Source organism: Lissotriton helveticus, chromosome 2_1, assembly GCF_964261635.1.
Source record: "Lissotriton helveticus chromosome 2_1, aLisHel1.1, whole genome shotgun sequence".
Taxonomy (NCBI): Eukaryota; Metazoa; Chordata; class Amphibia; order Caudata; family Salamandridae; genus Lissotriton; species Lissotriton helveticus.
The window spans coordinates 1,572,343,774-1,572,358,827 of NC_136059.1; the positions used below are offsets into that span (position 1 = coordinate 1,572,343,774).

General features: G+C 49.1%; 1 protein-coding gene across 1 annotated transcript in view; it reads left to right on the forward strand.

Moving 5' to 3' along the window:
• Positions 1-15,054, forward strand: part of LOC144819856 (cysteine-rich protein 1-like) — a 356,589-nt gene that overhangs the window by 190,730 nt on the left and 150,805 nt on the right. The gene's annotated exons all lie outside the window — the stretch shown is intronic.

Consider the following 15,054-nt stretch of genomic DNA (forward strand, 5'->3'; position numbering starts at 1 on the left):
GGAGGAATTGTTCTAGAACACCAAGTACACCAGCAGGAGCACAGCCACCTTTCTGGCCCTCACTGCAAAATCAAGTATGCCATGCATGGTCGGCAAATACGTCACCCTGAGTGGGGCTCAATAGGTACAGAAAATGACAGGCGAGAGACTTACAAAATTGACGGGTGAAAAACTTACAAAAACAGACATGTTGCATGAGGCAAGAGGACAATTGCGATTAAACGTAATACAGGAGGTAGCAAACAGTACAACAGTGTGCAGTTTACAAGGGAGAATACAGTATAATTAGAGGTAAATACTGCAATACATGCTAGACACCCAATAAGGCACAAGAACAGGCAATGGTGTCAATTGCGCAAGTGCAAAGGTAAACAACACGTGTGAAATAGCAAACAGTGTGTTACAAGAGATAAGTGGCGTGGCAGGTACCAAAGAATACCAAACACAGGTACATGGAGAGCACTGCAATAATGGCAAGCACTTTAAACAGAGGACTGGGAATGACATTGTGTTTTGGGGTCCTATTTAGTGTGCACTCTGTGTAGGAGGCCTCACGAAATTATCAGTGATTGTATGTCGCGCGTACAGGTCCATCAGCTGTAAACTTCTCAGGGGCATAGGTGGGTGTATAGGTGGGTGTGCACCTGCTCCACACAGCCCTAGGCGGACAATTGCCCTGTTCTAACCTCTTCGGAAATAAACACGGCAAGCAATTTATCACTGTCATCTGCCTTCATTCACTTCCCCTGCAGAATGACAACCATCAGAAGTCGCTCACATGCTAACAGGATCATATTATAATAAAAGGATCATGTCATGCCTGCTGGTGAAAGCAAAATGGCACAAGGAGGACGAGCTAAATCTTTGGTTACCAATTAAGGGAAAAGAGAGAAAGTACCTTGCGCCACACCACAGCTCCCGGGATCACAGCGGCCAGCCACACTAGGGTTGTGCTAGAGTCAGTGTGGTGCGGCAATGGGAGGAACGTCTAAACTACAAGTGTCTTTAATTCTGTAAATATATTTGCATTTGGGTACTGATTTTATGTCGTTGGTGCGTCCAGTTATGGTGAACATGCGATCATTCCGGTGCTCTAAAGCACTTCTAAGATCCTGCAACTCCTCATTGCTTACATGGGTGGGGTCTGGGACTCGCAGTCCGGGGGCTCCAACGGCGTGCGCGAAACGGTGACTGGAGGGATGGGTACGGCAAGTTGTGCATTGTACTGTCACTCATAATTACACTCAAATTATAAGATGTCACGCATAGCAACCTGCAACTGGCAGTATGCGGACTGGCGCAAACACCCCTGCATCGGAGATAGGATCAATGCTGAACAAGTGAGTGTTCATGTTAAGTAAACCAATGCCATATTGAACGGCCTTGGCGTGCCCCGTAGACAAAGTTAGCGCTAGCAAAGGTGGATTGTTCCCAAATGTGTTGTTTACATACGAATCGACAAATTTCTTTCATCATATAATCTACTAAATTGTAGGCGACACTCTTCCTGGTATGAAACTGCTACCCAGGCTGTACTTAAGCACACAAGCACTGTGTTACACCAGAGAATCCTTCATGGATCCACAATTTTGGGCGGGCGATAAGGGGTGCAGCAAAATCGGCATGCCAAGCTTGTTCGGCAAACACGCCACCCTGTGTGGGGCTCTACAGGTGGTACGCAATACATGCCAAACACCCAGGCACTAGAACAAACGTACAGAGGCGGCCATGACGCTTGTGCAAGTGCAAAGGTAAAACAACACGTGAAAAATAGCATACGGTGTGTTCAGAGAGAAGTGGGTGGCATGCCTCTAAGGGTAACAAACAAAGGTACAGGGAGAGGACCGCAATAATGGCAAACACTTAAACTGAGAACTGGGAATGACATTGACGGTTACGGGCATCCGCTAGCCGGCCCTAACCAGTCGCAAATAATTATCTTGCAGTGATCTGCCAGGACAATCACTGTCATGATTATTGATGCACCATGGCTCAGGTAACCAAGGGCGCGTCTTAAGACCCGTTTAAGAAATTTCCATAAGTGGTGTGGCCGATGTGATTGAGAGCATGAGAACTATAGCAAGAAACCTTAATTGGCCGGTACCGATACGGTGAGAAATAGACTTTGATAAAGTGCACTAAACAGCAACCGAAAGGAGCTAGTTGGTGGGGGGCTCTGTCATCGACGGGGGCCTCCTCCAGAGCTGTGGCGGAGTACAGGGCGATCTGGAAGCAGATGGACAGTAGGGGTACCTCTGCGGCAGAAGGATACAGTCAATACCTCTGCCTGGCACAGTAGGGGTGCCTGAGCCAAGAACCTGGAGCCGAGGGGGTTCCAGGAAACAGCGTCGGCGCCCCGTTAGTCCTTCGGGCGGTCGGGGGGCCTGAACCGACCGGGGGTGAGCCTCATCGCTCCGCCCTGACAGGGGGGGCGGGAGTAGATCGAAATAAAGTGATAATGTACTGCACCGTCAGAGCATCGACTCGCCGTGCAAGATGGCTCGTTAGGCATGCGGGTCAGCGAGGGGCTGCCGCATTGGATCGCCTGTAAGATGACCCACCTTATCTGCTACTTGTTGTGCGAAATAAACCTGCACCACTGTTTTCCCACAAATATGTCTTGTGAGTTTCCTTGGTATGTAAGTGTATGGTGCACAATGTGGAGCGAGCGCTGGCGGTGTGGGCACTATGTCGCTGGCCGCGCGACGCAAAGGGGAGCTGAGCGAGACAGCGTCTTAGTACCACATGCCGCGCGAGAGGAACTACAGCGCGCCAGTCTATTGAGCAGCCATCCTCGCTAATGACCAATGGGAGGGCGCGACCAATGGGAGGGCGCCCTCTGGCGGGATGGGCGTTCCCAAGGGGTTTATAGAGAGCACAGCAACGCTGCTCGGTCTCTCCTGCCGCGCTCGTTCCCTGGGCTGCTCTGCGCTGTTCCCACCCTATCCCTGACCCAGCGGCAGGGCGGCAGGCGAAGTTGCGAACTGTTAATGGTCTTGTTTTATGTTGCAGGCGGAGTCACAGGGCGATCTGGAAGCAGATGGACAGTAGGGGTACCTCTGCGGCAGAAGGATACAGTCAATACCTCTGCCTGGCACAGTAGGGGTGCCTGAGCCAAGAACCTGGAGCCGAGGGGGTTCCAGGAAACAGCGTCGGCGCCCCGTTAGTCCTTCGGGCGGTCGGGGGGCCTGAACCGACCGGGGGTGTGCCTCATCGCTCCGCCCTGACAGGGGGGGCGGGAGTAGATCGAAATAAAGTGATAATGTACTGCACCGTCAGAGCATCGACTCGCCGTGCAAGATGGCTCGTTAGGCATGCGGGTCAGCGAGGGGCTGCCGCATTGGATCGCCTGTAAGATGACCCACCTTATCTGCTACTTGTTGTGCGAAATAAACCTGCACCACTGTTTTCCCACAAATATGTCTCGTGAGTTTCCTTGGTATGTAAGTGTTATGGTGCACAATGTGGAGCGAGCGCTGGCGGTGTGGGCACTACACTCTTTGGCCTCTCTGGGACGAGATCGGGGCTCACAGCACGCTGCTCACGCGCTTACTTCTCAGATGCAATCGCATCTAAGGGGTGAGCGAGGGGAGGCAATGAGCCCGATGGTGCAAGCCACCTTTCGTCACGTCACTTCCTGTTTTGACGTCACTTCCGATGACAGCGACCCCACTCAACTTCTTTTTTTAGGACTTGTGCCCGGAGTAGTATGCTTATGCTGGCTAGATATTATTATTATTTGAGAACATGGAGTGCCCTACTGTATGTGCCAAAGATCTGCTCCTCTTCCTATACTTTCGTCATGCGTGAAAAAGGTCAACTGCTCTCTTTCTTTTTAGAAATGCAATTTGTAATGATCTGGATTTTCATTCACAGGGCAAAGCAACAGAAGCAAATAAGACCAGAGAGGCCCTACAATGAATGGTGATCAACCAGTACAAACCTCGTGTTAAAGCTGTGACATGAAATACTGACGACCGCGCAAAGGGTTTCATGTGGAAGCCGAGTTCCCTCACTGTGCACGAGTCGCCCAAAACATCTTTTTTTCTTCTCGGATTCGCGTAATTGGTCGCACGTGCAGATAGCTCGACCAATGACAGGTCGAGGAGGTCCATTTTAATGGCTTGCACCCTGCTGAGCCGCAGCTCAATTATCCACCCGAGGAAAAGAAAAGCTCTAGGTAAACGCTGGTAGACGTGGAGTTACGTGGCTCCCTTCAGAGGACCCACATGAAACAGTCTGAGCGGCATCAAGACTTCTCTGCATTTCTCGGTAGAAAATCTGCTGCATCAAAGGAGCCCAAAATGTGTTGCTTGGTCGATTATTTTGATTTTCCCAGGGGGGCCGATGCGAGAAAGATTCAAAGCTTCCCGCCAGCAGGAAGCTCCCTGTGAAGTCCTTGACCACCTTTTAAGTGCTTCAGATTTTTTGTTTTTCAGATGTGTGTTTTCGTTTTTTGACACCATGCTTGTTTGCAATAATTACAATCGCACTTGCGGAGGGAGCAGGCTCTGGGAATGGCACAAAAAGATAGGTTCTGCGTGTTTACCACAGTAGCATCTAGCGCTTGGAGTAACGTTCTCCTTAGACTTTTAAACACTTGGGGGCAGATTTATGAGTTCTGGCGCATCTCTGCAAATCAGCAGGGATGCGCCAGAACTGATGCGTCACGCAATTCCCTCCTTGCGGCATCACAGATGTGCCGCATTTACAATGCGGCGCACCATGCTGCAAGGAAGGGCAGATGCGTGACGCATCTTGTGGTGTCCGGGCGGCGCATTGCTGGAGTAGCGTCGCAAGTGCGACGCAACTCCTGCAATGTACAGAGGCCATCCATACATAACGTGGTGCGTCACTCCTTACGCCTGCTTCAAGCAGGCGTAAGGATTTGACCCAGCAGCGTCGTAAAACTGACTCAGTGAAATCTTGTAGATTTCACTGCGTCAGTTTTACGGGGCTTTCCTACGAGGGAACGCCCACCCTGCGACAGAACGCCCACATGAAACCTGACGCAGGTTTCATGTGGCGCAGGGCTTTACAACGTGACGCATCTGCCTAGATGCGTCACGTTGTAAATAGGTCGCAGGGATGCGCCACGTTTCCGCGCCGTTGCGTGACGCAACGGCGGCGTAAACGTGGCGCAAGTCCGACATAAATCTGCCCCTTGAACTGTTGAGCCAGATTCTGCTCAGTTGGGTCTTACATACAATAATTTGTGATTGCTATTCAATGTTAATGTGGAACTGTTTTCACTAGGCAACAAGAGCAGATGTTCAGATTTCTATCAGTCTGATTAAGTCAGATGCTGCATTTTCGTCCCTCACACAGCATGCATTTGCAACGGCAAGAGGTCTCGGCAATGCCAGAGTTATCAGCCTTGTCATTGTGAATGTCTTTTAACCCTGTTATCTAACAGAACATCTGCTGTTCAGTATGGCTGAAAGTTACTGAAAGCACAGAATCACAGAATGTTGAGCCAACACAGTCTCTTCGCCCGCCCATGTTGAGTTTATTGTCCTGGCCCTCTTAACACAAAAAAGCGATATGACGTGGCCTGTGCTGACTGCATCATTGCACTTTTTTTCAGTGACTTTCAGCCATGCTGAACAGCAGATGTGCTGCTAAACAACATAGCTAAAATACATTCACATTGACATGGCCAATAGCTTGGGTTTTGCAGAGATCTATTGGCTGTGCCAGTGCTTGTTCAGTGTTTACAGGGTCTTGCTGAACAAATGTGGAAGTGATAGTGTAAAGAAGTGAGGAGCTTTGAAGTGAAGCAAGGATGTGGTGCAATGGCCAGAGCTGCTGGCATTGGAACTGGGGAACCAGGTTCGAATCTTGGGTCAGCTGAACAATTTGTGATTCTGGGCAAATCACTTATGCTTCCCCCTGCCTAGGAAAAGGAATGTGTCACTGTGTAATCTAACTGGTGAGCCTTAAAAGCACTCCAATACCTTTGGCTTGTGTTAGCACTATAGCAAGATGGAGGGTGGAATGAGCCTTTCAATGCCATTGGATCGTGCAAAAAAAAAAAGCCGCACTGATAAGGGAGGTATTGGGAGGACGGCTCAAGCAGGGAAGCAGGAGGTAACGGAGAGAGGGGCAAGTAACAATTGGGAAAACATCTTTAATTTAAGCAGGATCAGTAACGAAAATGAGTGTGTCATTGTGTAATGTAACTGGTGAGCACTCAAAGCACTGCAATCCCATCTGCTTTTGTTTGTGATATGGCAAGATGGATGACGGAGCAAGTGCTCCGATACCATTGTATTAGAACGGGGGGTCTCTAGTTGGCAATGGTATACACCTCTGACCAAATAGGGACCTGTAACGGGGAGGTGCGGCCATCCCAGCGGGACACAGATATCAGGGCCCCACCGGGGAACTTATGCAACACCCCCCCTCTCTTCTCCACTCTACAGGGTGAGCAGACCTCTGCAGAACTGCAGTTAGGAACTCTGGAGGAAGGAGTGTTCCCCTGTCCCTTTAACTGGGACGGTCAGGAGGAGTGGGCGGGCCCTTCCAAAGGCACGCAGACGTCAAATGCGGAATTTGGAGCCGGGAAGGTGTGCTTGTTCACCGGAGGCGTTGCGGAGCGGAGAGACGAGTCAGGAGAGGAGAGTACAGCAGAGAGTAGCGGAAGGCCGATAGAAGATCCGAGGAGAAGAGGAGCAGAGCCGTCGACGGAGCGGACGCCAGGAGGCCACCGTCATCACGAGCTGCCCAGCCACTCACCCGGGGGAGGTGTGTGGCTTGCTCAGGTACGGGGGAGGATTGCGGGTTGGGTGGGGCGAAAGGGAGGGTCGGTCGAGTGATCTGGTTCCCCTCGTCCCGGTGTACCCTTTCCCCCGAGCACATAACCCCTTCACTGCACGAACGCCCTGAGTGTTTCACCCGGTTTGCTTCCTCACTCCCGTTCCCTGGCACCAGTTCGTTTACCGGCTTCGCCCTGACACTGTCCTTATTTATTTTCTTTACGGTCCGACGAGATCCCCGGAAGGCACCACGGACCCTAGTAAGACCCTGCCGAGGAGGAGCCCCGAGGGACACAGGAGGACAGAATCCGTAAAGGCAAAGACCCGCAGGACCAGTCGCAGCAGATCACCGAGAAGGACTGTGCATTCAAGGAGAACCTGTACAGACTATCTTTATTCTGTAATATAGCCCTCACTCACTCGCACACGTCTCTTGCCTATTCCTCCCGCCCATTCTACAGGACCCTTGCTTCTAAGTCAGGGAAAGGGGATTACACTACTGGATAACCCCCGCTCACCCCCTTGGTAGCTTGGCACGAGCAGACAAGCTTAAATCAGAGGCAGTGTGTTAAGCATTTGTGAACACATACAGTAATACAGTGAAAACACTACATATGGACACCACACAGGTTTTTATAAAAAGAAGTATTCTTTATATAGACTTAACACAAGACCACAAACAACAAAAATCCATAATACTGTAATCAATAATAATTCTTTAAGGTTGTAGAAATGCTTAAAAAATAGGTAATTCACTTGAAAACAGTCTTTAGCAACAGATAACCCCAACTGGAGTTATCACGACGTCAAGGTCAAAGAAATCCCAAAGTGCGGCGCGACTGTGAGGTGTGCGGCATCAGGCCCGAAGCCAAAACAGTCCCACAGAGAACAGTACCTGAGAAATGTGAAAACAAAGACAGCTCACTGCATCGGGGAGGTGCGGCGTCGATGGCGCGTTGCGGCGTCGGTTCCTTACTATGGGGGAGATGATGTGTCGGTGTCCTGGATGCTTGCACAGGCAGAGGAGGCGTCGGTTCCTGATGGGAGTGGAGGTGATGTCACAATGGCGCCGAAACCACGGTTCTGTACGATGTCACAGTGTCGATGGATTCTTGACCACCCACGTCGACGATCGGCTTCGCGATGATGTCGGCTTCGAAGTCGATGCGGAACAGCAGCAGGCATCGGGCCGGCGTTGCAAGTCGGAGCAGCACTCATGACTTTGGCAGGCTTACGCTGTCGTTCGCTGGCGTCGAAGTGGCACGGCGGCCGGCGGCGGGTCTATGTTGCAAGTCAGAGCAGCGCTCACGGCTTCAATGCAGATGATGGCGTCACTCGCCAGCGTCGGTGTTGCAGAATTCCTTCTGTAGCAGCTAGAACAGCAAGTTCCAGATGGAGGCAAACAAAAGGGAGTGAAGTCTGGTATCCCTGAGACTTCGGTCAGGAGGCAAGCTCAACTCAAGCCCTTGGAGTAATATTCTACAAGATTATGAAAGTTCTTTGAAAGTTCCTTCTTCTCTCCTTGGCACTGAAGACACCACTGTAGGCCACCCCAGCAACAACGCACACTGGCAGGGGGCAGTAGAATTCCTACAGCTTCCTTGGTTCTTCTCCTTGAAAGAGGTTTGTCTTTTTGTACCAGAAGTGATCTAAAGTCTTGGGGTCTGGGCCCCAATATTTATACTAGCAAATCCTTAGTCCTCTGAAGGCAGAGGGCCCTGTACTTAGTCCAAACCATTTCTGTGCAGTCATGGAGCACTTTGTTTACATGACTCCTGCTTTCCTATGGCAGGGTGGGCCAGGGTCATCAGACACACCACAGGAGGTGGAGCCTGCATTGTGGAAGCCAGGCGCAGCCCTATTCAGACCCAGGTGATACTCCTCCCACCCGTCTGCATGCAGATAGGTCTATTCAGCTTTGTGCTGACTCACCCTGTCTCCTGGAATCCCCAGCCCATGTCACTCAGAAAACCAGACACACAATACACAAGCCAGCAGAGGCAGGCTGGATGGTGAGGCAAGAAAAGACCTACTTTCTAAAAGTGGTATTTTCAAACACAGAATGTTAAAACCAACTTCACTAAAAGATGCATTTTATTATTCTGAGTTCAGGCATACTAAATTCGAATTTCTACCATGTTCCCTTGGTCAGGTAGGATTATAAGATGTTATAATCAAACTGCCCATTCTGGCCTATGGGGACTGGTAGCCTTGCAATAGTGAAAAACGAAAATGGCTGTAATTCACTATTATGACATGCCACACATACCAGGGAATGTCCTACCTTATGCTTCCCATGCATCCTGCCCTAGGGCCTACCTTAGGGGTGTCTGATATGAAGAAAAGGGAAGGTTTAGGGATTGGCAAGTGGGTGCACTTAACAAGTCGACATGGCAGTACTGGACTGCACACAAGCTTTGCAGTGGCAGGCCTGAGAAACACTTTACAAGCTGCTTCTGTGGGTGGCACAACCAGTGCTGAAAGCCCACCAGTGGCATTTGATTTACAAGCCCTGGGCACACATGGTGCACTGTACTAGGGTCTGACAAGTAAATCCAATAACCCAATCATGGAGTCACTGCGCTGTATAGCCGAGACCTAAAAACGGACACAGGATATCGCCAGAGTGACAATCCGTTTCTATGACTGAGGGACAGTGGGTGGGCATGGAACACAAGAGTGTTGCAGGACTGAAGAGGTGCTAAACACACAACAGATATCAGCATAATGATGTAACAACATGTACAACCAAGAGGAAGACATTCACACGCCTGGTACAAAGAAAATGGATGTGATTCATCAGCGGATAGGATCTCAGTATTGGAGTTGGTCTTTTTCTTTGAAGGCATACTCTCTGCCTTTAAGGGCATTGTTAGATTTGGGGGTCTCTAGTTGGCACACGTAGGTATTTGTGACAAATAGGGACCCTTTCCTCTAGTAAGGGTAAGGAGGTACACTCCTAAACAAACCCGGTGTTCACCCCCTTGGTAGCTTGGCACGAGAAACAGCCTTATCTCAGAGGCAGTGTGTAAAGCATTTGTGACCACATACAGTAATCAAGTGACAACACTACAGATGGACACCACACAGGTTTTATATATAAAAAATAAGTATTCTTTATATAGATTTAACACAAGACCACAAATGACAAACATCCACAATACTGTATTTAAAATGGTAGTTTTAGCTTAGTTCTCGTTAGTTCTTAAAATACGACACTTTGAGTCAATGCACCTTAAGATGCGACACGCAGGGCAACTAAAGTGTTGCAACAATGGAAATGCGGCAAAATTCGGTGCAAAGAAATAAAGACGTCAAGTTCTTCCTGATGCGGCATGCTTCGCCGGTGTTGTGAGAAGTCTCAGCTCGATACGTCAGCTGCAGCGGGGACACCCTTGTTCAGAGATGCGACGACAGCGGCTCCGACGGCGGCACGCTTCTCCGTGGATGCGAGGCGGTTTTCTCGATGCGGTGTAATGCGTCAGCTACAGCGGCGACATCCTTGTTTAGAGATGCGACTGCAGCGGCTGCGACGGTGACACGATTCTTCTTCGGTGCTAGACACTTCTATCGATGCGGTGCAATGCGTCAGCTGCAGCGGCGACACCCTTGTTCAGAGATGCGACAGCAGCGGCTGCGACATGCTTCTTCTTCGGTGCGAGACGCTTCTCTCGATGCGGTGCAATGCGTCAGCTACAGCGCGACACCCTTTTTTAAATTTTATTTAAGGAGTTTTATATAGCGCTGACCTGACCGGTGGGTATCGGAGCGCTTTACCTCAATTACAGGGGATGCTAAACACAAATACAATGATGCGGACAATCCCGAAATACAAATACTGAAAAGTCACAGTGCCAGAGAGAACAGGATAGAGGGCTAGCTGGCGTAGAGTCAAGGTAGAGTGAGAAGTCGATTACATCGCTCCAACAGCTCCTATCGGTTCACTAGGTAACGATTGAGGAACAGGATTTTGAGCTGGCTTTTAAAATTCATAAAGGAGGAATTAGTTCTGATGTGGGGAGGAATAGAGTTCCATATTTTGGGCGCGTTTCCGGCAAATGATCTGGCCTCTGTTTTTTGTTTATTAGCTTTCAGTGGTATGAGTAGAAGGGTGTTTGAGCTTCTGAGGTTCCTGTTCTGTCATGCTTTTTTTTGAGTTTGGCCGCCAGGTATTTGGGTTTACCGGGTGTAGGGCTTTCTGAGTGAGACAGGCTGTTCTGAAGTTAGCCCGCATTTCAACTGGGAGCCATTTGAGTTCTCTGAGTGCCGGTGAGTTGTGCTCGTATTTCTTGAGTCCAGTGACCATTCTGGCAGCCGCGTTGAGAGTAGTTTTAAGGGGAGCAAGATGTGCTTTCGGAATTCCTGTGAAGACTGCATTACAGTAATCTAGTCTTGACAGCACCAATGATTGAGTGGCTTGTTTGAGATCTTTGGGTGGGATGAAAGGTTTTATTTTTTTCAATAACTTCAGGTTGAGGAAGGCGCTCTTAGCTGAGTTCTTAATATGTTTGGTCATGTCCAGTTTTGGGTCTAGCGTGATGCCTAGTGATTTAACAGAGTCCGCCAGGGTGAGGTTTCCATTGAGCGCATCAATAGTTTTTAGCCAATCTACCATTTAAGGGTTCTCTGCTTTGTTTGATATGAGTAGTAATTCAGTTTTATCAGGATTCAGTTTTAAGTCATTGCTTGCCAACCAGAATTGAACTTCCTTCAGTATGCCGTTGAGTCTTTGAATGTCCTTCGCAGAGGAGATTTCCAAGTAGATCTGCATATCGTCAGCATACAGATGGAAGGGTATGTTAGCTTTTTTGAGTAGGGTGGTGAGGGTTTGCATGTAGATGTTGAATAGTTGAGGGGAGAGCACTGACCCTTGAGGAACTCCCATGTTGACTGGGTGCAGGTCGGACTCGAAGTTATTGATTCTGATTCTCTGGGAGCAGTTGTGTAGGAAGGAGGAGAACCATTTGAGGACTATCTCATCAATTCCCACCCCTTTATTGCAGAGCCTTGATGAGAAGTTTGTGATCTACTGTGTCGAATGCAGCCGATAGGTTGAGGAGAATAAGGAGGCAGCATTGATCTGAGTCCAGAGATTTGTGGATGTCGTCGATGATGTTGAGGATCGCGGTTTCTGTGCTGCAGCCTTTCCTGAAGCCAGATAGATGGGAGTCAAGAAAGTTGATACTGTCCATGTGTTGCGTTAGTTGTTGTAGAACACATCTTTCTAAGATTTTGAATAGAAGAGGGAGGTTGGAGACAGGTCTGAAGTTTTTCAGATCGGACGTATCTAAGCCAGGTTTTTTCAGCAGTGGGGTGACTTGACCCACTTTGAGGCAGTCTGGGACGATTCCGCTTTTTGGGGAACTGTGTATAATCTTGCACCAGAGTTGGGCAAGGGCGCATTTCAGTTTTTTTGTCATTTGCGTAGGTAAAGAGTCTAAGACGTGCGCAGAGGGCTTGGAGTTTGAGTTGGAGATCAAGTTGATTATCTCAGCTTCAGGAATGGGGTAAAAGTGTAACCAGTATTTGGTGTGGGGTAACAGAGCAGTGCCATGTGATCCAGCTGTGCTGCTATTGAAACGGGGGGGCTGTTATGGACCAGAGAGAGCTTGATCTTGGAGATCTTATCATTGAAGAAGTTGGCGAAGTTATCACAAAGTTTTTTGGATGCCTGTACAGTGGACGTGGCTGGTTTGGATGTTTGTTGTTTGATGATACCGAAGAGCTCCTTGAGTCTATTCTTTGCATTGTTCAGTGTGGAGCGGAAGAACATGGATTTTTTGTTCTTGATGTGGTTGTTGTACTTCTTCCGGACTGATCTAAGTTGATCGCAATGGATACTAGTAGGATTATTCCTCCAGCGTCTTTCAGAGGCTGTTAATTGTCTCCTTTCTTCGTTTATGTCTGAGTCAAACCATGATCTGGAAGGAATGGCGCTGTTTTTTTTTTCTTCAAGGGTGCTAGTTGATCTAGCAGGACTCCCATGTTCGCATTGTAGAGCGAGGTGAGATCTGAGAGAAGCTCGTGGCCGCTGGGGAGAAGCATGCTTAGCCTCTCTTCCATGACGTCCAGAGGAATCTTGGTGAGATTTCTAGACCATTTGGGTGGGTCTTATGAGGTAGGCCGGAATAGTACTTTTTGGTTGATGTAGAATAGGATCATGTGGTGATCCGACCAGTCCACAGGAAGAATGTAGTAAATCGTGATTGCATCTCACTGAGCGATGATGGCATCCAAGGTTGCTCCTTTGTTGTGAGTTTCCTCTGTTTCCTCAGAGATATGACGGCAGCGGCTGCGACTGCGACACACTTCTTCCTCTTGAGTCGCGCTTCCAGCTCCTTGCGACATGCAGTCCCTCAGAAGGCCCAAAACAGCAGCAGGCACTTTCAAAGAACTCTTGGGGAGCTGGGGGTTGAATTCTGTTGTCCCTGAGATTTCAGCAGGAGGCAAGCTCTTTTCTCAAGCCCTTGGAGATCCTTCACAAGTTGAATAAAGTGCACACAAAGTCCTTTCTCTTGTCTTTGTTAGTCAGGCAACCACTGCAGGCCAATCCCCCAAGCAGCACCTCAGCTTAGGGATAGTCTCTCCTCAGTTTCTTCAGGTTCCCCTCCTCAGCAAAGGTTTCTTCTTGCAGTCCAAATGTGATCTAATTTCTTGGGATCAGGGTCCCAATATGTATACCCAAAAATCTTTTGTCCTCTGAGGGCAGAGGGGCCTTTGCCCAGTCCAAACAAGTTCTGGAGCACTCTGTTGACATGACCCCTTCCTTCCTTACACAGTGCAAGGCAGAAACATTAGATGCCCCACAGGAGGTAGAGCCAGCATTGTGGAGGGAAGGCACAGCCCTGGAGCATTCTGTTGACATTATTCCTTCTCTCCTTTCACAGTGCAGGGCAGAGACATCAGACGCACCTCAGGGCATAGAGCCGACATTGTGGAAGGTAGGCACAGCCCTATTCAGGTCCCAGGTGCAACTCCTCCCTCCCATCTAGATGCAGATCTCTCTATTCACCACTGGGCTGACTCATTCTGTTTCCTGGAATCCCCCAGCCCGGTCACTCAAACTCCAGACATGGAATACACAACCTAGCAGAGGCAGGCTTGGATAGTTAGACAAGAAAATACCTACTTTCTAAAAGTGGTATTTTCAAATGCAGAATGTTAAAAACAACTTCACTAAAAGATGTATTTTATCATTCTGAGTTCAGGCATACTAAACTCGAATTTTAACCATGTTCCCTGAAGTCAGTTAGGATTATAAGATGTAATAATCTAACTGCCCATTCTGGCCTATGGAGAACAGGTAGCCTTGCAGTAGTGAAAAACAAAAACGGCTGTAATTCACTATTAGGACATGCCACACACACCAGTACCTGTCCTACCTTATACTTACAATGCACTCTGCCCTTGGGCCTACCATAGGGGTGTCTGATATGAAGAAAAGGGAAGGTTTGGGGACTGGCAAGTGGGTGCACTTGCCCAGTCAGCACGGCAGTACCAGACTGCACACAGCCTCTGCCATGGCAGATCTTAGACACACTTTTACAGGCTGCTTCTGTGGGTGGCACAACCAGTGCTGCAAGCCCACTAGCAGCATTTGGTTCACAAGCCCTGGGCACACTCAGTGCACTGTACTAGGGTCTGACAAGTAAACCAAACCAGCCAATCATGGAATCACTAATTAATACATCATTTTTCAATAGGGAGAGCATGTGCACTTTAGCAATGATCAGCAATGGTAAAGTGCCCAGCATCTTAAAACAGCCAACAACAGGTCAGAAAAAATAGAGAAGGAAGGCAAAAAGTTCCGGGATGACCCTGCAAAAAGGGCCAAGTCCAACAAACCCCCCTTCCAGCCCGAACGCAGGGGAGACCAATCACTACCTTCATGGGCTTCCTTGCTTTGGGCGATAGAACCTGGCCCTGGCCCTGGCCCGTAACTGCAGTGGGATATTCCAGTTCTACGCCAATCTGAACCCATTTAAATTCCTCTGTCCATTTTCTCAGGGTCCACCAAGCTAATCCAAGGAGAACCCTTCTCCTCACCTGTGGACACCACCTGCCCAGCATCTAACCTTAACTTGCTCACAGGTGTGTCCCAACTAACAGACAGCAAGCCACAGTGGCCACTGACAGTAGTCAGGGATGAAACCCAGGCCTTATGCCTCTCAGGGCTCTCAAACCTCTGTGGCGTCAGAGAGCAGGGGTAGAATCCCCAGGTGCTTGGCACCCTTTGTCCACTCTCCTTCCTGTCAGGTCAAGATCCCTGAAGAATGCTGTATTGCAAAGCATGGGG